This window comes from Cryptomeria japonica, chromosome 8, assembly GCF_030272615.1.
Source record: "Cryptomeria japonica chromosome 8, Sugi_1.0, whole genome shotgun sequence".
Taxonomy (NCBI): Eukaryota; Viridiplantae; Streptophyta; class Pinopsida; order Cupressales; family Cupressaceae; genus Cryptomeria; species Cryptomeria japonica.
The window spans coordinates 333,720,890-333,742,830 of NC_081412.1; the positions used below are offsets into that span (position 1 = coordinate 333,720,890).

Below are 21,941 nucleotides of genomic sequence, written 5' to 3' on the forward strand. Positions count from 1 at the left end.
CAATTGTTGGCATTTGACTGAACCGGTAAATGATTGATTGGTGAATGTGATGAAGAGATTGAGATTCATGTTTGATGACTAAGTCTTGTGTTGTCATTGATGGCAACAATGTTTTTGTAGTCATCTAAGTCTTGGAAGCCACCCGGTAAGGTATAACCGGTACAGAAGACAGTTTAACAGAGAACCGGTAATTAGGACTCCAACCAGTAAACAAAGACAGAGTTGCATTCATGCCACCGGTAAAGGCGATTGATGAAGAGTTGAATGATGCAGTTTTGAAGCAATAATGGAGACAAGTATTTGGAGCTATGTTCATGACCGCATTGGCAAATTCAACCGGACAAGCGAGATTTGATGTGCAGAGCAGGCACTCTGATGGACACTTAACCGGTAGTGATACAGTCACTTAAATCGGTAAAACGGCACAGGTTTTGTTTTATTTTTTGTTATGTCGGTGGCCGACATAAGTTTGGTGTGCAATGTTAGTTTGTCTAGATTCATTGAACCTAAGAAATTGTTCCAAGGTTGTAGCTGACTAAGTTGATGTCTATAAAAAGGTGTGATGAGTTATGAGATAGACATGCGTATGTTGATGAGATCGAAGGTGAATAAGGCAAAGTTGATTATGCGATGATTAGTGAAGCTCTGTATTGATGTGTTGTTGAAGTTTTGAGGATCTGAAGCGGATCTTATCAGACACGGAGGTGTTAGATGAAGATCATTTGAATTGTTGTTATCCTAACAGTTACAACAACAAAATCCCTTAACCAGGTAGGTCCTAACAGGCCTTACATTGTAAATCCCTTAACCGGGTAGGTCCTAACAGGCCTTACATTGTAAATCCCTTAACCAGGTAGCTCTATATCAGAGTCTTAAATCCTCTTGCGAGGTTGATCCTAACAGGTCAAAGCTCCTAACAGGGCTCATCATATTGAATCCCTTAACCGGGTGACTCCTAACCGGGTCTACTCCTAACGGGGCATATTTGTAAAATCTTAACTAGTCAAGATTTCTATTCTACAGATAGTGAATCTTGTGGGTATTAACTCCCACCGTGGTTTTTCCCTTTTGGGTTTCCACGTATAAATCTCGTGTTATGTGGAATTTGTTTTATTGGGCATTAGCTTATGTGGTGATATTCCTCTTATGCTTGTTAAGTTTTAAGTTGTTTAAGTTGGTGATCAGATTCATATTGTTTTTGCTTGCACTGATTCACCCCCCCCCCCTCTCAGTGCCTTAAAAGTTTATCAATTGGTATCAGAGACAACCTTCTTTGAGGCTTAACCACTTGAGAAGGATTCCTAAGGCATACATGGGGGATATGAGTTATAGAGAGATGTCTAATAAACTTGCAAAAACTGAGGATGCCCTAGAAACATTGAGAGGCAAGTACAAAGCTTCACTTGCTAGGAGAAGAGAGCTAACTAAACAACTGTTGGAGGTTTCTGAGAGTAGTTCTTCTGATGAAGCAAACATAGGTGCATTGGTTGATGAAGTGGAGAAACTGAATGATGAGAAGGCTAACTTGAGGAGAGAGCTAAAAGCCCTAACCATCCAGATGAGTAAGGAACTTGAAGCAAGGAGGGTGAAAGATCCCTGATTATAATTCTGATCCAGACACCTGAATGTTTCCAATTTTGGTACTTTGACCAGCGAATGTGTTTTCGAATTTTTGTAAGTTTTTGGGGTTTTGACAATGCATAAAGGAAATAACAATGCAATACAAAGGAACAACTGATTGAAATCAATTATCAGATTTCTGAATTTATTAACAGCAAATATTAAATGCAAGAGATTAATGAATTTCAACACAATAATGCCAAATATGGCCTACCAGAGGTCCAAAACCCTGCCTGGAGGCTGTGTTATTGACTAAAATTGAATTGAAGTAGACTGCTGCTACAAGTGTCTCCAACGCTCATCAACAGCTTTCATGAGCTTTATTCATCACTCTAATAATTAACAAAACTAATTGAAGAGGTAGAATGCAAATATGAAGTTTTTCCCAAATTCTTGCCAGGAGAACCACCAGGATTTGGCACCAAATTCCCAATGAATTAATGATAGCTCCCAGATAAGCTGAGATATGATCAATCTAATCAACCAACTGACTTCCCTATTATCTGACAATGATTTTGCACACAAACCCTGCCTCCAAAACCTTATAATTTATTTTATTGCAAACCCCAGGCTGCTGAAATGGTATGGCCAGCATGGGAAAATGGTACGGCTTGCATAGACATCAAATATGGACTGAAAATTCACAAATATATGCCCAGATCTGATCGAATTTTTCAAGTAATGCTGATTCCAAAGTTTGCTTGCAGAATGGGCCCTTCAATGGCCTGAAACAAGCTTTTGATGTGTCCCACGTGGTGCCTGTAGAAGTGATTTCGTCCTTCTGAAGTCAAATTTGAGGGTATCGTCCCAAACTTGATGATCTGTGGAAAGTTGCAGACCTGCAAATTACCACTACTACAAAAATAACCAATGCATAATCCTTTCCAAAAACCCTTTTCCATCTCTTTAATCCTCTTGCCCTAATTCGAACCCCTAAAAGCATCTTTTTAAAATGGAATCTTAACCCTCCAAACTTGTACGCCCAACTTGAGGGGTTATTTGTCATTAAAGAGGGGCCAATTTAATATTATAAAACAGCCTAGGTAAATGTGCCAAGGTAATTTCATAAAGTTGTTTTATAATAACTTGTAACTTAACTTTTTCTATTTTTTAGAAAAAAGTGTTTTTATAACTTTAATTTATAAAGTTACTTTATTAACTTACCAAAGTCATAAAAATGACTGTGTAAGATTCCCTTTGGCAAGTAGATCATCCCCAAACACTAGAATTCACTTGTGGAGATGGGTGTCAGGTGAATTTCCCATCCTGATAGATCACTCAGGAAGTGGGGGCATTACAAAGGGCAGCAGAAGACAAGATCAAAGAGAAAGAACATGAGATCTTTAAGATAAATCAGGAACATTTGAGAAAGGTGAGTCTTCTAGTACTAAGGACAACATGCATGAAGGTAAATCTGCGCCTAAGATTCAGAAACCCACCGGTAAGAAATCCTATAAACCTGTTTGTTTCAACTGTCATAAACCAGGACATACTGCTAATGTTTGTAGAAGCAGATCTGATGTTACTAATGGTTATAGACCTAATACATACCAAGGATTTAAGCCACGAACCTTTAATGGATATTGTTACACTGGCAACATGCATGGACATAGAGTTGTTGAGTGCAAGTATGGAGCAAATATTCCGACACCTCACATGAGTCAGAGGTTTGGTGGTGGTTGGCAAAGAACCTTTAATGATCGGAGAAGTCCTAACTGACAGAGGCCCTATGCTAACTAACCGGTCTAGTCCCTATGAGATGGAAAAGAGAACGAATGTAGTCTACACAATCTGTCATAACTACGGTCATGTAGCTATGAACTGCAGAAGAAGGACTGGTAGAGGCAATGCTGGACCTAGGAGAGCATCTAGTATGGCTTGTTATCATTGCCATAAACCGGAACATATTGCAAAGTTTTGCAGAGCTAAGGTGAATCAACCTGTTGACCGAAAAGGGAAAATGAAAGTTGATGTGGAGGAGACCAGAGCTGAAATGAACAGAATCTGGAAAAAGAAGGATGATGAGAAAACCGAAGAGAAACTATTTGAAGATCCTATTTCTTCACCTAGTGTGGAGAACCCTTCACCAGCAAACTAAGCTGTTAAAAAGCTTAGGGGGAGCTTAATGTTAGATCTATTTCAGAACCCCTTGAAGGACCATGAGGTATGTTAAATCTGCATACTTTGATGTATTATGATATTAAGAAGTGATTTTATGATCAAATCGGTAGGTTTGATGTGTTATGAGAACCGATAGTGTGTTAAAAGATATTTTAGGGTTTTACCGGTAATGACATCTAATGTGGTAGATAATGGGCAAATAAAAGGATCTTTTTGAATGTTATTTGTCACATTGCATTCTTGTGAGCACACGGAGAACGAATAGAGCAAAGCAGAGTTTGTGTTTGCAGCATTGACAGAGATTTGAAGTGATCTGGTGTGATTTACGATCGGCAATCTGTGAGAAAGCTTTGTTGGTGTTTGGAACCCTAGTGCAAAAGCGGTAAAAAGTATTTATCCAGAAATCTTGTTATCTGCTTATCTTTCTGAATCGTGAAGATGGACACCCCACATCTAGTTGATGTTACCGATAGACCCCGTCCTGAATTTAAGAGGCACCCATTTAAGTCTGAGGCAATTGATCCCGCCGGAGCCCTATCCGGAGTTCCTTATGGTGTCTTACATGTTGAAGATGTTAGATCGTTTTATCATTGCAAACTGGAGGATCTTGGTATTGCTGCTATTTTTTATCAGTATAGAGCGTTGTGATAAGAACGGAGTGATAAAAGAACAGTTCAAAAGGGTTACCGAGAAAGGGTTTCACCATGCCCTGAATTTCATTAATGATTTTAATGATGAACTTGTGAGATATGTGCTTAGCAGAATTCATGACCAGTTTATGTGGCTTGACCAACCTCACATAAGATTTCTAAGGAAGCTATTCACGCAGTCACCGGACTTTGTGCCACCGATGAGGTTCCTGTACTCAAATCCATTCCTAAGAATGATGTAGAAAATTTAACAGGTTCTAAATGGGATGGCAAAGCAATGACAGTGAATAATATCAATGATCCGGCAGTAAAGTATGCTTCTATGGTGATCGGTTACCGGATCGATTACTCTAGCAGGATGAACAGCATCCCTACTGCTACTATCCACACTGCCCACCGGATGATAAAAGAGGATGTTGATTATGAGTTGTCGGGGGCATTGAGGAGTCAATTGATGTTGAACCTAGAATCCATCAAAAAGGATAAGAGGTTAAGGTTTAAGTTTGGACAACTAATTCTTGGTCTATTCTTTTATTTTCAGAAATGTTTCCCCGGTATTGGTGATATGCAATGGATAGATGGCACTCCAGCATTGGTGCAAATGAAGAACAGCATTAGAATGTTGGGTAATGGTTTTGACAAGATTGCATGGGGATATTTTAAAGATTTTCAGAAGAAAATGCATGCAAGGGAAAGGATACCGACAGAGGTTGTCAACCGGTATGAAAACACAATTTGCTTTATGGTTGATACAGATACTTGCATGATGGAGGTAGTTGTGCCCCGGACTACATGGGTTATGCCCATGGGATATGTGATGAATACTAAGAGGGGAGGGTGAATTAGTATACCAAAAAATACTGAACTCAAACTCTTAAACAGTTTAGTAGATAACCGGTACAACAGATTCAGTAATAAACCGGTTAAGATAAATGCAAACCAAATAGCAAACAGAGCATTCACCCACAAGAGCACAATCACCATAACACAAGATATTTGACGTGGAAACCCAAATGGGAAAAACCATGATGCGCAGAAACTCACAAGTAACTATCTGCAGAATAAAAACCAGACCGGTTAAGGTCATACAATGTTATTCACCAGAACAAATCCTATTAGGAATCTAGATCTCTGTTAGGAGATAAGTCCTGTTAAAGACTACCTTGTGAGAGGATTTCAGATCCACAGTTGTGAACCACCTTGTTAGAGGATTTACAAAGGCTTTGCTGGGCCTACCCAGTTAAGGGTTTCAGACTTGTCGAAGATGTGAGAAATCAACAAGTGAATGATCTAGCTTATAGCACAGTCTGCTTAATTAGATACTTGATAGCTCATTGTTAATGCATTTCAGCATTACTTCAGTTTTCAATATCTCCACACTCTATCTCTTCACACAGACTTAATCTTTTCCGTAAAGATCGCACATAACCTTTTATGTTCTATCTCTCATACATACAAACCCTAGACATGATGTCCTTATAAAGGAATCTGATTTCATGTCGGTCCAATAGGATTAGACTACAAGTTCCTAGGTTCAGTGCATCTAGACACATTTGGTAACTGTTGTGACGTTTTCACACATCGCCGCATTGCAAATGGGGACCCCTACTTTTTTGCTTTTTAGGGTTTGTTTTCTAGGTCTTTTAGGGTTTTGTCCATTAGCCTTTGCATTTTGAGTGTTGCCAAGGGGATCACATGGATAGCAAGTCCGGCTTGTGTGAGGTCCTGATCCTGAAATTTTGGCTAAGTCTGGAATGTCCTGATCCTGAAAATTGGCTAAGTCTGAAAGTCCTGACCCTGAAAATTGGCTAAGCCTGGAATGTCCTGATCCTGAAATTTGACTAAGTCTGGAAACTGAAAAACCTCAAAAAACTAGATTTTGCAATATAACTCTCAGGAGGTCCAAGGCGAATCGCTCCTGTCCCTCTCTCAGGGTCCAGGGCGAAAAGGCTTATTTGAGTCATTCCTGACCTCATTTGGTCAAATTAAAACATCAAAGGCATGGTGGAGGACGAAATGAACGTGATAGAGCATCCAGACTTGATTAAAGACAATGAAATGATGGAGTTTTTGTCTAGAGAGGTAAAGGCGCTCCTGTCCCTCACCAAGGGACCAGAGCGAAATTCTTCATATACACATTTTTTGACCTTTCTTGGACTTGAACTCTTATTCATGGCGTGTGACAAGATGAAATCTTCCCTAGCAAAGACATTTCGTGATGAAAAATGATGGAGTTTTGCCTAGAAGACAAAGTTCGCTCCTGTCCCTCACTGAAGGACTGGAGCTTGATTTTCAAATTTGCACTATTTTTGCAGGATCAAGACAATTTTATGATTGGAAGAGATCAAGGGAAGCATGTTTTTTCCATTGAATATAATTTGAATGGTCAACAAACGAGGGAATCAACTCAAATGACAAAAAGCGCTCCTGTCCCTCATTGAAGGACCATGGCATTTTTTCCAGATTCTCCTCTTTGTTTGAGATTTTGAGGCAAAACCTAACTTGGATGGGAAGGACGAATGATGTTTTATGCCTTAAACGCGATTGAGGGTTTAAAATACAAAGAAGTATGCCAAGAAGTAAAAAGGCGCTCCTGTCCCTCTCCAAGGGACCAGAGCGATTTTCTAAAAAGTGCAAATTTCTTGCAAAGACAAGGCAAGTGTTGTGATCGAAATGAATGGAAGAAGACATGATCAGCCCATTGAAGATAATTTGGAAGGCTAGCAAAGGACAGACAAGCTTGAATTTACAAAATCACTCCTGTCCCTCTCTGAGGGACCAAGGCGAAAAACATATTATCTAGCCTTTCTCTCCAAGTTTGGGCAAATCTAGGCCAAGGCGCAAGTTTGAAAGGATGTTTAAAATGCTTTGAGGTGGAAATGAGATGCAAGGATTACAAATTTTGATGACAATTTGCAAATTCACCCCTGTCCCTCACTAAGGGTCCAGGGCGAAATTTCCAAGTATGCCCATTTACCTTATACTTCAAGATGATATTTTTGTTTCCAAGATTCAAAGGGGAGTGAAGTGTGATGATCTACGCCTTGGAGCAATTTGAAGATTGAAACGATCAAGAATTTGTACAAAGGACTCAAAAGCGCTCTTTATCCCTCACTAAAGGACCAGGGCGATTTTTTACAAAACCAATAACTTCCCTCCAAGATTACACTAAGGCAAAGTTGTGCAAGGATGGAAAAGGTCTTTTAAAGCACGATGAACAAGGATTTGCCTCCAAAACTTGATAATCCTAGGCTAAAACACAAAAGTCGCTCCTGTCCCTCTCCAAGGGACCAGGGCGAAAATCTTTGGAGAGCCTATTTTGCCTTGCAGAAACAAGTTAAGCGTGCATAGAATGAACGAAGGGGATCATTTCTTACCCCACAACGAGAATCAACAAATAAAAGGTGAAGGATTGAGGACAAAAGTGAAAAATCGCTCCTGTCCCTCTCCAAGGGTCCAGGGCGAAAAAATCCTAAAGGCACGTTCCTTCTAGAGATCAAGTGAAATTAAACTCAAGACTCCAATTAAAAATTCCATTTTAGATGCCTAGATGAAGTTTTGAACGTGGAAAATAAGGAATGCAAGGCCAAAATTGCAAGTTCGCTCCTCTCCCTCTCCAAGGTACCAGGGCGAAGTTAGTGGCATTCATTATTTTTCACCATATTTGGGCTTTAACATCCTCCAAATCGCATTAGATGCCAAATTGCTAACTTCGAAATATTTGAAAAAATTAAATCACAGTGGCATTTAATAAATTGATTTTAGGCCTTAAAAAATCGAACTTTTATTGTGAAGGCATTTAAAATTAATTTTTATTAAATTAAAATTAAAAAGTTGAGCGCACAAGGCATTATTTTGCCTTTATTTGACAAGTCGGCCTACTCCTTTTGAGGTTTTATTTATTATTTCACCTTTTATTTGCCAAGTCGGCCTATGGGGAGGTGAAGTAGTGAGCGCCCTATATAATAGGGGTGTTTTGAGCAATTTTAAACAATCATTCACCCATTACTTCAGGTGCGATTTGGAGAACAAGAGGAAGTGCGAAAGCTGGTCCATTTGGAGCGAATTTATCCCAAGTATTGAAGACTAGAGGTGGTGGAGTTGATGCTTGTGAAGACTAAGGGAAGCACATTTTGCTAAAGGGAGTCTTGATCTACATTTTGCCTAGCAAAATTCATCTATTTTTTACATCATTTCTTAGAGTTTAAAACTCAAGAGGAGGTATGGCGAAATCATCTTGACACCCTTGTTCAAGGTTTGATTTTTTTAGACATTTTTTGGAAAAATCTAAGTATTACATGGTTAATTAGGAAATGATAACTCAAGATTTATCATGAAGTTTCCTAATTAAAATCTTAAATCTTCCTTTTAAGTTTAATTTCTACACTTCAAAATATATTATTAATTGTGAAATGTTGTGTAGGTATCAAGATGGCGACTCCCAAGCTCGAAGGATCTACAAGTCGGAAGGCTCTCATCAAGGAAAATCAAGCCAGATCAAGGACGGTCTCCTCCAAGAAGATCAAGCAAGGATAAGGACGACCTCCTCCAGTCTAGCATAGACAAGGACGGCCTTCTTCGGACTAACATCATCAAGGGCGACTTCTCCAATCCAGCATTACAAGGCGAGGTACATCATCATCCTGCACATCAAAGACAAGAGAAGTCAGAGCAAGGGTTCATTGAAGAAGCAGATAGTTTCAGAAGAGTTAATTAAAGATAGCTTCTCAGCATCATCAAATTGAATATCTACCAAGCTACAAGTGTCAGACGAGTTGGCATCCTAGTCATCACTTCTCCAGTCAGTGTGGTCCATCTCAGCATGTCCAGATTCAATGTACCTAACTCATGGAAGGTGGCACAAACTTCGATGTACCTACCCCAGCTATCCATTGGTCGAATTTTCCAGAGAGGACATGTGTCCAATTAATACAATTTTATCATTGGTCAAGCATTAAATGTTATGTAATGGTTGTAACAAACCCTAATTAGGGTTTTCATTATTGAACCTTGGCCATTGATCTCAAATTGATCTCAGCCATCGAATTGTATTAAGGACACTATATAAGCCCTGGCATTTCATTTTGTAAAGGCAGTTGGAAGCAATAGAATAGAGTTAGTGAATAGAGAGTAGTTAGAAGGTGATTAGCAATTGATAGAATAGCAATTAGAGTAGAGTAGAGAGAGAAGGCAAAGATTGTTGCCAAGATGTTGTTATAAGAGACTTGTAAAACTTCATTGAAGAAATGGTGAAATTTATGGGTCGATTTGACAATTTGCATGGTCTTTATACTTCTCATATTTGATTTCATGTTATTAGATGAGTGGAAGAAATGTGCTTGATTGATGGTGAAATTCGTATATCCATACTACTAGCAGTTTGTTGATTGCAGACTTGCCTTGCATAGTCAACTGGAATCGTTCAACTTAAGCCTAACTTCAATTATCGCTTCTTCATTGATATGCATCAGCCTGATGGTGTCTATGCCTGCAGTGATGATTTGGACATCATAAAGCTTTCCTTCGAAGATCGCACTAGCCTTGTGGAGATGGTCCTGCGATGTCAAAACAAGACTTAGTTAGAATTTCATCAAAGATCATTCATTGCTCCTACATTCTTAGTATTAGAATTAGATCCTTTCCTCACCCTCATCTTTTTTCCTTTTTTTTCAAAGCTAGTAAGAGCTTGTGTTCCAGCAATATTCAAAGCAGATCAGACGTTCAATCATCAAATGTAAGTCCCCTTGTGATTCCAGCAAATCACATCATACCACAGAGAGCTTATCCACACGTAGAGATCCTACAACGAAGAACCTTGAAGTCATCCTGATTGATCCTTTTTGCGATATCTTCAGCATTCAGAGGCTTTACTCAAGAGAGGATAAGGTACCCTCGGGTATTTTATTCTGTGTTTGATAGTGTACAAAATACACGTCAACAGTAACACGGCACAAAATCACCGCCAAAGTGTCGGTGGATGATAACTCATCACAGAAATTCCGGTTGGTAACTCATCACAGAGCAATACCGGTTAATACAATATACCGATTACCGGTTTGTCAAAAATGAAGACTGGAAAAAGTTAACTACCGCTTTGTTCCTTCGTACCGCTTGAGATCCTCGAACCGCTTGAGGTCTTCATACCGCTTGGGTTCTCCATAGCGCTTGAGGTCTTCAGTCAATTTGTGACCAGTAAACATCTTCTGCAAAACACCGATAGTCTAAAGACTATAATACATAATACCGGTTGGAACAATTACCGGTTGAGCATAACTCATACATCAAGAAAGTGTGTGTCCATCAATGACAATCAAAACATCATCAAAATGCCAACAATATGAAGTGGACAAGGATCTTCTGATTGCATATGCTGATCATTTGCTTGCCCAACCGGTAGATACAACAGCAAAACGTTTTGGCAATTACAAGGAGAAATCCCTTCAAGTGCATTCAGAACTTAACAGACCGGTAATTGCAAAGAAATTTAGAAAAGAAGTTGAAGCATTTGCAGAGCAAGCACGATTCACAAAGGAAGCCATTGTTGAAGCAAGAGCAAAGCATGCCGCTCAACATGCTGGAACATCAAGTGCTCCCACCGATACCTCCACCGGTATAAAGACAAGAGCTGGAAAGGAGAAAGATGCAGAGAAAGAAAAACCAGCAGCTGTTGTTAAGAAGGAGAAACCAGTAGCAACAAAGAAGGAGAAACCAAAAGGTAAGATTGTTGAACCACCTGTTGCGTCGGTTAAGACTGGAAAAAGGAAAAAGCAACAAGCACAAAAACCGGTAGATGTTGATGAAGAAGAGACTGAGTACGGAGGAGAAAAGAAAGCCCTAAGGGCCAGTGGCAAAAGGTCAAAGGGTGTTGGTACTTCAACTGTGAAATCTTCAAAGAAACCGATAACCAAGATCACACCTCTTGAAAATTTAATAATAAACATTAAAGAGTATGGTTTATTGATTGGTGTGAAGAAACTCTATGAAAAGTTTAGTGAGAATGAACAAAAACAGATAGAGGATGCAGTTGTTTACATGATGAATAAATACAGCAAAGCCCTAATTGAATTGCAAGGGCAGATTCCCAATTCATTGTATAATATAATTGATGCTAGATGGCAGGTAGCCATGAAACAAGATAGAGAATACATTGAATATTTTCTGAAAAACTTGCAACCTGAAGCTATTAAGGAAGAGCTAGATGAAATTTTTGTTAAGGCAAAGTCATCTTTTAGGTCGAAGAAAAGGTTGACAAGAATGTTAATTGGTGAGAACCCATGAGGAGACTGAACAAATTTTGAAGAAGGTACTGGGTCTAATTCCGGATGAAGAGGAAGAAGATAAGGAAGATGAACCGGAAAGGTTTGAGGCTGAAGATCTTCCGAAAGGTGTTAAGATAACTGATTTTGAGCCTAATGAAATAGTGATGGGAGATCAACCAGTGAACACACAAACTGAACTTGTGATTATCCCTGATGATGATGATACCGGTAATAATGATGATGATGCTACTGACAATGTAGATGTACAGGATGTTGACGTTGAAATGTCTGAGCAACATGAACAAGAACAAGGACAGGAAGAAAAGAAAGATGAGGAGCCACCGGTAGTAACTCAAACTGTTGATACACAACCCCATCAGTACAGGAAACTGAAAAGGATAAGGAAAGTGAAAAGAAAGAGGAAGTAACAAAAGATAAGCCTGAAGATGCAGAGAAGAAGACAGAAGAAAAAAAAAAAGGAAAAGGTAGAAGAGAAAACTGAAGAAAAGAAATCAGATACTAAACCTAAAGTGACACCTTTGTCACTTGATTCCAAAAAGAAAATTGTAGATGAAAATGATGATGATGCTATAAGCATTAAAGGACCCCTAGACATGGACAATTTGAGCTCAACTGAGTTGATGGAGATTGCAACTGCCATGCAATCCCAGACCAAGAAGAAGAGGATGAAAGAACAGCAAAAGGAGGCAAAGACAATAAGAAATGTTGTTGAGATTTGTCAAGCCTCCTACCGGAGATTGATACTGATAACTTTGGCACTCCTATTGACAAGCTTGGACAACTTGTTTCTGATGCCGGAGAGCAAATGAAATCTTTTGAGGATGCAACTTATGTCAGTGTTGAGAAAGATTACAAGAAGAAGAGAACAGAGCACTTAATGACTGAAATTGACATAGGGAAAGTTGCTCTTACTGTCAATAAGGACTATTTGAAAGAAGGACTTGAGACCGGAGGTAAAATACTCTCAACTATTTCTAAATTTTCATTGTTTTGTGCTGATTTGAAGAAGGAGGAGGAAGTTGAGCAAGAACTTGAAGTTCTTAGTGAGTCATTCAAGCCCCTTAATGACTCTACAATAAATTTTGGAAGATCGGTTGTAGAACTTCAGCATAAGCTGAAAGCTTATGAAAATGAACAGGTTAAGAGGATCAGATCACTGCAGGAATTACAGACACAACTGATACCGAAGGTGGAAATCTTGCAGAGAGCTTATAAAGAATCTGAACCTATCCTTGCAACACCGGAGATCTGTACCATAGATGCCATGGAGGAGTTTGCTGGGCAGATAAGGACACGTGGAGATAACCGGCACTATTTTGGAGACCTGGCATAATGATTTGACGCAATTGAAATCACATTTTAGTGATGCTTTTTCTAAAATTGCATTGTAAAAACATTTTGAACTCCTATATCTATATATGCTATGCAATTTTGATGCACATTTTGATGTAACATGTAGTTATCTTTCATGTTTTTACTTCTTTGTTTGGCATTGTTGTCAAAGGGGGAGTAATAGTTGAAGAGTCAATCAAAATTTTGTATGTAAAAGTAAAAGGAGAATTAGTAGTGAGTCAAAATTTTGTAATAGCATGTAATTGCTAAGGGGGAGTATATGTCATGAAGTCAATTTTTGTATTGCAGACTTAGTTGACAAAATTTTTCCTAAGTGTTGCCATCAATGCCAAAGGGGGAGAAAACTGGTAAAGATTGTTGGTGATTTGCAACCGGTAAATGATTGATTGGTGAATGTGATGAAGAGATTGAGATTCATGTTTGATGACTAAGTCTTGTATTGTCATTGATGGCAACAATGTTTTTGTAGTCATCCAAGTCTTGGAAGCCAACCGGTAAGGTATAACCGGTACAGAAGACAGTTTAACAGAGAACCGGTAATTAGGACTCCAACCGGTAAACAAAGACAAAGTTGCATTCATGAAACCAGTAAAGGCGATTGATGAAGAGTTGAATGGTGCGGTTTTAAAGCAATAATGGAGACGGGTATTTGGAGCTATGTTCATGACCACATTGGCAGATTCAACCAGACAAGCGAGATTTGATGTACAGAGCAGGTATTCTGATGAGCACTTAACCGGTAGTGATACAGTCACCTAAATCAGTAAAACGGCACAGGTTTTGTTTAACTTTTTGTTATGTCGGTGGCCGACGTAAGTTCGGCGTGCAATGTTAGTTTGTCCAGATTCATTGAACCTAGGAAATTGTTCCAAGGTTGTAGCCGACTAAGTTGATGTCTATAAAAAAGTGTGATGAGTTATGAGATAGACATGCGTATGTTGATGAGATCGAAGGTGAATATGGCGAAGTTGATTATGCGGTGATTAGTGAAGCTCTGTATTGATGTGTTGTTGAAGTTTTGAGGATCTGAAGTGGATCTTATCAGACACAGAGGTGTTATATGAAGATCATTTGAATTGTTGTTATCCTAACAGTTACAGCAGCAAAATCCCTTAACCGGGTAGGTCCTAACAGGCCCTACATTGTAAATCCCTTAACCAAGTAGCTCTATATCAGAGTCTTAAATCCTCTTGCAAGGTTGATCCTAACAAGTCAAAGCTCCTAATAGGGCTCATCATATTAAATCCCTTAACCACGTGACTCCTAACCAGGTATGCTCCTAACAAGGCATATTTGTAAGACCTTAACTGGTCAAGATTTATATCCTGCAGATAGTGAATCGTGTGAGTATTAACTCCCACCGTGGTTTTTCCCTTTTGGGTTTCCACATATAAATCTCTTGTGTTATGTGGAATTTGTTTTATTGGGCATTAGCTTATGTGGTGATATTCCTCTTATGCTTGTTAAGTTTTAAATTGTTTAAGTTGGTGATCAGATTCATATTGTTTTTGTTTGCACTAATTCACCCCCCCTCTCAGTGCCTTATAAGTTTATCAACAATGATGTCAAACGAATGAAGGAATCCAAGTCCAAGGTGAAGGATTTCAAAATCAAAGAACATCATCAAGGAGAAAAGTAGTTCAAAATTCCCAAGCAAGAAGAGGAAAAGTGAAACGTGATCAAGGATACAGATAGTTTCAAAAGAGTTAAGCAAAGTTAGATGCTTGATCACTTAATTGATACAATTTGGGAATATGCCCCATCTTCATCACCTTGAGCAACTGGATAATGTTGAGCATCAACAGATATTTCCCAAGACACAAACACTTCTTTGTGATGATCTACAAGGAACAAGTTGAGTGGCGCCTAGTCATCATCAACCACTTAAGTTGTGCCACATCAAGACGTCCAAGTCTATTGAACCTGACTCATTCAAGGAGGAGCAAGTGACACATGGCACTACATCAAAATATTGTTTCACATACCTAACCTCATTTCTTATTGGTTAGAATTGAAAGGAGGACATGTGTCCAAAGCAGTGTAATTTTATCGTTGGTCGAATGAAGTTACTTACAACTACCCTAATTAAGGTTTCATCTTGTAATCTTAGCCACTGATCTTGAATCAATTTGAGTCGTTGAATTGTAAAGGTTAATAGTTAATAGTTGTTTAGATAGTACTTCGCAGTAGAGTAGGAGGAGGAAGCCAGAGATTGTTGCCAAGACTTGTTGAATTTGATACATGATTTCCATTGAAGCATGGTGGATTTCTATGTGTGGTTTCTACATGTTGCATGGTTTCTTGTTACTTCTCAAGTTTAAAAAGTTCATTAATTATAATGGAGAAATGCAATGATATGTGATGAATCCCTTGGTTCTACTTTTTGTGGTTTGTTGATTGTAAGCTACAATGTAAAGTTAGCCTAAGCCTAATTATTGTGCTTAGTTCGATTGTGGATACTTGTTCAAGTTGTGTCAGCATTGGGTATTTGGATGATGTGTTCGCAATGTGAAAATATTCCATTTGCTTAGAAGATTGCATCAGTTTTGTGTAGTTGTTGTCATCATAACGAAGCAAGGCTTGATTTGAAGGAATTTGTCTATCCAAGTATCATTCATTGTCATCATTGATCTTAGAATTAGATTAGACTTTCTTACCCTTTATCCTTTTGCCTTTTATTTTCCAAGTGAGATAGTAGGATTCCATGTTCCAGCAGTGTTCATGAAAACGAAAGTGCCCTTGTGATTCCAGCAATATCACATCATATATCACTGAGTCTATCCCAAGCATAAAGTCAATTGTTTGCATTGTAAACCTTGGAGTCTCCTTATTTGATCACATCATTCAGCATATAAGGTTTCTTTGTTCAAGAGAGGATAGAATACATAGTATTTTATTCTGTGTTCAAAGTGTCCTAAAAAACACATTGATAGAACCCCTGATCAACACTCTTAATTCATCAATCCGAGAACAGGCTGTAAATAATCTGATCACTGATATCATGAAAAAGAATTCATTACAGATGATATGCCACACTATTAAACGCAGTTTGTTTATACCTGAAACATAATAACGAGTACCCGATTCATCACAGTCTGATATCTCACAAATAAAAGTCTGATTAACCACAGTCTGGTACTGTTCTTTCACAGGTAGAGATCTACCATTTAAAGTTTGCTTTGATCAACAAAGTCTTTTTCGGAACTCCCTTCTATTCAAATCCTCACATAATGTATCAGTTAACATTCTTCATATGAGTAACAAGAAATCTCACATACGCCTTCCACTTCTACCATCGAATTCTTGTCTTCTATAAATAAGAGTGCCCATTGATTGGATACTTTAATAAATAGTTAAGAAACTACTCAAAAACAGTTGCATCAATAACTGAATCACTGAACTGATTTCATTCCTTTACATATGAAGATATATGGCTTCATTATCTTTTCGATAATGATAGAAAGGTTTGAATTTGGAAAGCACTTTCAGTTGCATACGGGTGGCAAGAATAGTTACAACCAACCAAGGATAGTTACAACTGACCATTCGGTTGAAATTAAATTTCAATTATATATAACTATTGAATCCAAAATGTTTGTTATTTGAAGCCTGTGACTCACGTCAGCAACTATTTCAAATTAATAATGCACCGTTATTCCTGCTGTGATACTTTTCAGATTTATGACTGAATGTTCCAAATATAATGCAAATTGTGATAGGTGTAAACTCAACATGCACAGGTTCAGGAAACTCTGTAGGTGTTTACTTGTTCTGTAAGTCAATCATAAGTAGGTTTAAACAATTTATACTGACATCAATGACAAACTATTTAACAATAAGTTCCTTCTTTTCTGAAATTTACTCAAAATATTTTTTTTTTTTTTTTGATACCCAGGGTATCCCCAATCCCCACAGCCCCGGCCCTGCGTTGCCACTTAAGCGCGAGCTGGGGGCGAGACTAGTTCTTGGGGGATGAATCCGCAGCCCGCAAGCAGTCCCCCTATTAAACCCAGGAGGGAATCAAACCCAAGACCAATGGGGAGCAAACCCAAGACCAATGGGGAGCAAACCCATCGCCCAAGCCAACTCACCTACCCGTGCGGGCAAATTTACTCAAAATATTATATGTGAATAAAAATAAACGATTAAAACTGCAGTTTTCTGAAATTGATATCATGTTTATGATTGATTGTGCTGCTATAATTGTGAGTCAGATTTTATTATTTAAAGAAAAATAAGGAAAATTTGAAGGGGAAATTACATATAACTACTCAATGCACTCCACAAGAAACTATAAAAGCAATGAACTATGATAATTTTGTAGAGATAAACAAAAATAATACACCGCCAAATTGCGATTGTGACAAGTTAGTGATGGTAAAGTTTGCCAAACTGGTATGAGCGTAATTGTTTTGATAAGAAACCATAAGAAATGATTAGTATTGGGTCATAAAATGGACGCACAAGTAATCCTAAATTCTAATAGCTCAAAAGATATTTGTAAAATGGTATTTCTAATGTGTTATCATCTTTGCTTGTATTGTGCTTGCTCTGTTTGAAACTTTGAAGGCTCTTAACTATAGAAGTAATAATCTTTTGAAAATTGCAATTAGTCACGAGTTATCTTTTCTCACTCTCCATGCCGAGTTTTCCCCGAAAAATGACAATTAAATCACAAATAAATCCAAATGAAATCACTTTAATCATGATTTCCACAACTTTTTTTATTTTTTCTAGGTTTTTTCAATTTATGCAGCAATTATTTTCTTATATTTTCCTAACCCTAACACAATGTTTTCTTAGTTTTTTTTATTTTCCCAATTAATTGAAAAAATCATTATCTTTTGGTTCACTGAGTGATTCCGAAGAATGATTTTTGCTGCTATGCTTGAAAGTCTAAACAATGCAACACCGTTGTTTCAAAAGTCCTTTGGGAAGCTACATTAATATCTGGAGCAAGCGGCTAAAATGCCACAAAAATTATGGACTTGTAACCAAATGTAATATTTCCAAGAGTCCAAGCATAATCTAGGCTCACTTTCAATAAAAGCGGAAGATATAAAAGCAACTTGGAACGAAAATCGCAGTATCATACCTTGAATAAAGACCTCTCTGTATTGCTTTTTTCAGGAGAAATAGTTCAATGAATTCTACATAACATTTGCCATCAGCCTCGTGCGTGGCATATCAAAAAAACCATATTCGGATCCCAGGCAGCAGGTTCTCACAAAGAAAAAATAAGATATTCTGATAGGTAGGTGTTAATTCAGAAGGTACCATATATAACTAATCCTTAGTAGCGATTATGATCATGTGATTTTGAAAATCACGCACCAGGAAGCTTCAAGCACGGAATAGCTCACAACAAATGCAAGCATGTGCTTGAGTATTTTCATTTATTGAAACGTGTGAATTGGAAGCTACAGTGGCCAAGTCTCACCCCATGCTCCCACCATCTTGTCCTTCAAAAATGATAGCATTGCATGTTTTGAGCATATTAGTCAATTTGCAGGAATGGATATGTCCCAATGCAGAGGCGTTATTATGCGTCGAGAAAAAAACCCTTTCAGAACTAAGAGTCAGGTGTCTTTTGCAAATTCCACTGTTTAACTTGCTATACCGTTTCCTTATACTTCCAATTATTATTTAAAGAAAAACCAATATTATCAGACATGATGAAAATTTGAAACGTGAAGTAAAATAACTATAAAAACTCCTCTGGCCCAAACTCCTCTAGCCCTTAACTAAGATATTATTTTCTATAGACTAGCTAGAACTTGAATCTAAGACCTCTCAAAGCAATCTGGGGTATTCTACCACTGAGATACCAGCTCTCTTTACAATGACTGCAACTCTTTGGTAAGCTCTATATTTGCGGCTCATTTCTCCATCATAAGGATATCGATGCCTGTGGAAAGTTGGTAGAGTAGTTTGTCACCAAATGCATAGCGCACACTGCTCTTTCAGGTTAAATGGCCTGCATTGGAGCCCATTCTGTCTGTTGAAGCTTTCTACTCAACCTATGTATCGTTTTTAATGATTACTATTTAACAATGGTAAAGTTTTAGGTATTCCCGTGTTGTTCACGGACTTACGATCTGCTCTCATAGACTCCAGATTCAGCTTAATGAAACAAAGGAAAACAAGTCTGTGACTTTCATTTCAGCCTTTACAAGATATTTCTATCTGTTTCAAAACTACTTATTTCGCTTAGATTCTTTTTTAAAAATGGTTTATTTAGCCATTTTTCAGTCCACAATCCAAATTCCATGTTTATGTGGGCAATTCTTTCAAAGTATGAGAGGGGATTTGTATTGAAAAAGAAATGGAAGGAAAAACCCGTACCTTAGAACGCAGCTGGAGCCTCCAGTCTTCAACTCCCACCTCCCGATCATCTCAAAATTACTTGAATCATGGTCACTCCTGCTTTCCTCCTCACATTTAATATTATTATTAATTAAACTTGTCAACATACATTTCTAAAGTCTATATTTTCCCTCTGCCGCCACGCAAAGAATAGGTGACCAGATTACCTTACAGTTAATAAAAAAAAGGTATTTAATTATTCAAACATATGCTTAATATTTATCGTTACTTCCACCTTACTCATGGTTTCAATCACATTTAAATATTGTAAAGTGAAAATTATACTTATGTCCTTTTCCTTTTATGTTTTTATGTCTACATTGATTAGAATTTTTTTGTTTTTTTTTTTTATTAATTTAGTTCAGGTTATTATTATTATTTATTTTCATAAATTGAGTTTTATCTTAAATTTTATATTTGCTATCTTACATCAAATATCTAGATACAAATTTGATTTAGGTCATATGTTCATTAGAAATTTGAATCTTAAACTTTTAAAATTAAAAATTCAAATATGTAAATATATGTGTTCATTCATTTAATTAATTTAGTTCATGTTATTATTATTATTTATTTTCATAAATTGATTTTTATTTTAAATTTTATATTTGCTATCTTACATCAAATATCTAGATACAAATTTGATTTAGGTCATATGTTAATAAGAAATTTGAATCTTAAACTTTTAAAATTAAAAATTCAAATATATTATGAATAAACCTAGAGAACATTTATATGTTATGGTGTTGTATTTAAATATATTTGTTCATTCATTTAAAATCATGTTGAAACATCAAGGACATCTGAGGATTATAGCAATAAAGAATCATTGGATAATATTTAAAGCATCATATGAAGATTGTAAGAGTATTACATCAACATACACCATCCTAGGCTCATTACATGGTTGGTGTCCATGATCGTTATTCCAAAGTCATTAAATATGTCATCTTAAGGGTCTGGCTAAGGATAACATAACCCAAATAATTCAATACATTATGTAAAAGTGTTTCTAAACATTGATAGTCCTAAGTAAGATTTAGATATCAAAAAATTGAGGTGAGCTAAGTCCATAGGCACAAATATAAACTAGATCAATACACAACTAGTTTGTGAATTTGGAGGCACTTGTCTCGTTTGGCCCTAAAATTCTAGCGTTGTCATAAATCTTCCTAGCATTTTCAATATTATTTTTTCATCTCTAAAATATAGTTGAATATCATATTTAAATTCAGTTAATTTTGCGATTAATTCAATATTTATAATTTTTAATCTTAGCTCATATATCTAGGATAATTATTTATTTAGTCTTATTTATTTAGTTGACCTATATATATTATGTAAGTGGTGATTTTTTTCTTACATTTTTTGTGAGTCTCAGTTTCTTACATGAGCTAGGGTTTTGGTCATAGGATTTATCCTTCTTTCATTTAGGGTTTCAAATCTTTTTTCACTATATACACTTTATTTCAAATTTCATTAGGGCTTGGATTCTCTTAGCATGGGCCTCATTTATTACAACTTTCTTTAGGGTTTTATGTTTCATTGTTCAGTCTTATCTTCACCCTACCCTACTCATCCTTACTTTTGCCTTTAAGGTTTCTTTTGTTGATTTATTTTTAGATTTGGTCACTTGCTATTTTTTATTTTATAGCAACTCTTCATTTAGGATTTTGAGAGTTGATTGAATATCGTCACACCCCAAATTTTGCTTGCATAAACTTAACATTAATAATAGGATGAGACCATTGAGCAATTGGCATGTATTGTTTGATTCATTGGTATATGAATGTGTGTGTATTATGATTATGGACTTGTGTACTAACATATTAACCAAGAATTTGATTTTAAGTGACTGCAAGAAACCAATTGAAAATGAGAATATGGTTAAGATAAAGGTGATCGATCATGAATATGTTGAGTGTTATGTCTTATGAGCAAAGAGTGGGTAAAAAGGGAGGGCATGCCTTAATAAAAAAGGGGCGGCTTTCTTGAAAAGAAAGACAACAATTTTTGTCTACAAATATTAAGCATTTGATTCAATTTCAAAAGAACACTATTCTAACAAAATAAATAGCATTTTCTTGTTCAATGACCATAGACAACAAAAACTTGGGCAACCCATTCTCAATTTGATCAAATTCCAATCAGATTTGGAGGGCAATCAACTGGGAAGGGTGGCAATAATAACAATTTCGGTGATTTTTTCTCTTATTGCAATAGTATAAACTATATGATGAATTTTATACTAATATATAATATGAATTTGATGGATTTGGGTTTAACCAGTAAAATTTGAACATGAATTTGTTGCCCATTTAGATCATTGATTTCAGAGTATATATGTATGTGTGTATGTGTGTGTGAATACGTATGTGTATGTGTATGTGTATGTGTATGTGTATGTGTATGTGTATGTGTATGTGTATGTGTATGTGTATGTGTATGTGTATGTGTATGTGTATGTGTATGTGTATGTGTATGTGTATGTGTATGTGTACGTGTACGTGTATGTGTATGTGTATGTGTATGTGTATATATGTATATGTAT

The 21,941-nt window shown here is 36.9% G+C and overlaps 1 protein-coding gene across 5 annotated transcripts in view; it reads right to left on the reverse strand.

Moving 5' to 3' along the window:
• Window positions 1–19,538, reverse strand: part of LOC131061527 (uncharacterized) — a 215,196-nt gene extending 195,658 nt beyond the window's left edge. The window contains exon 1 of one of the 5 annotated variants that reach the window (XR_009110550.2): window positions 19,370–19,536. The gene's annotated coding sequence lies outside the window, so the exon portion shown is untranslated. Of the gene's footprint in view, window positions 1–19,369 lie in introns of all 5 variants that reach the window. The other 4 variants (XM_057995263.2, XM_057995262.2, XM_057995261.2 and 1 more) reach the window with 4 other exon arrangements.
• Window positions 19,539–21,941: the final 2,403 nt, after the last annotated feature.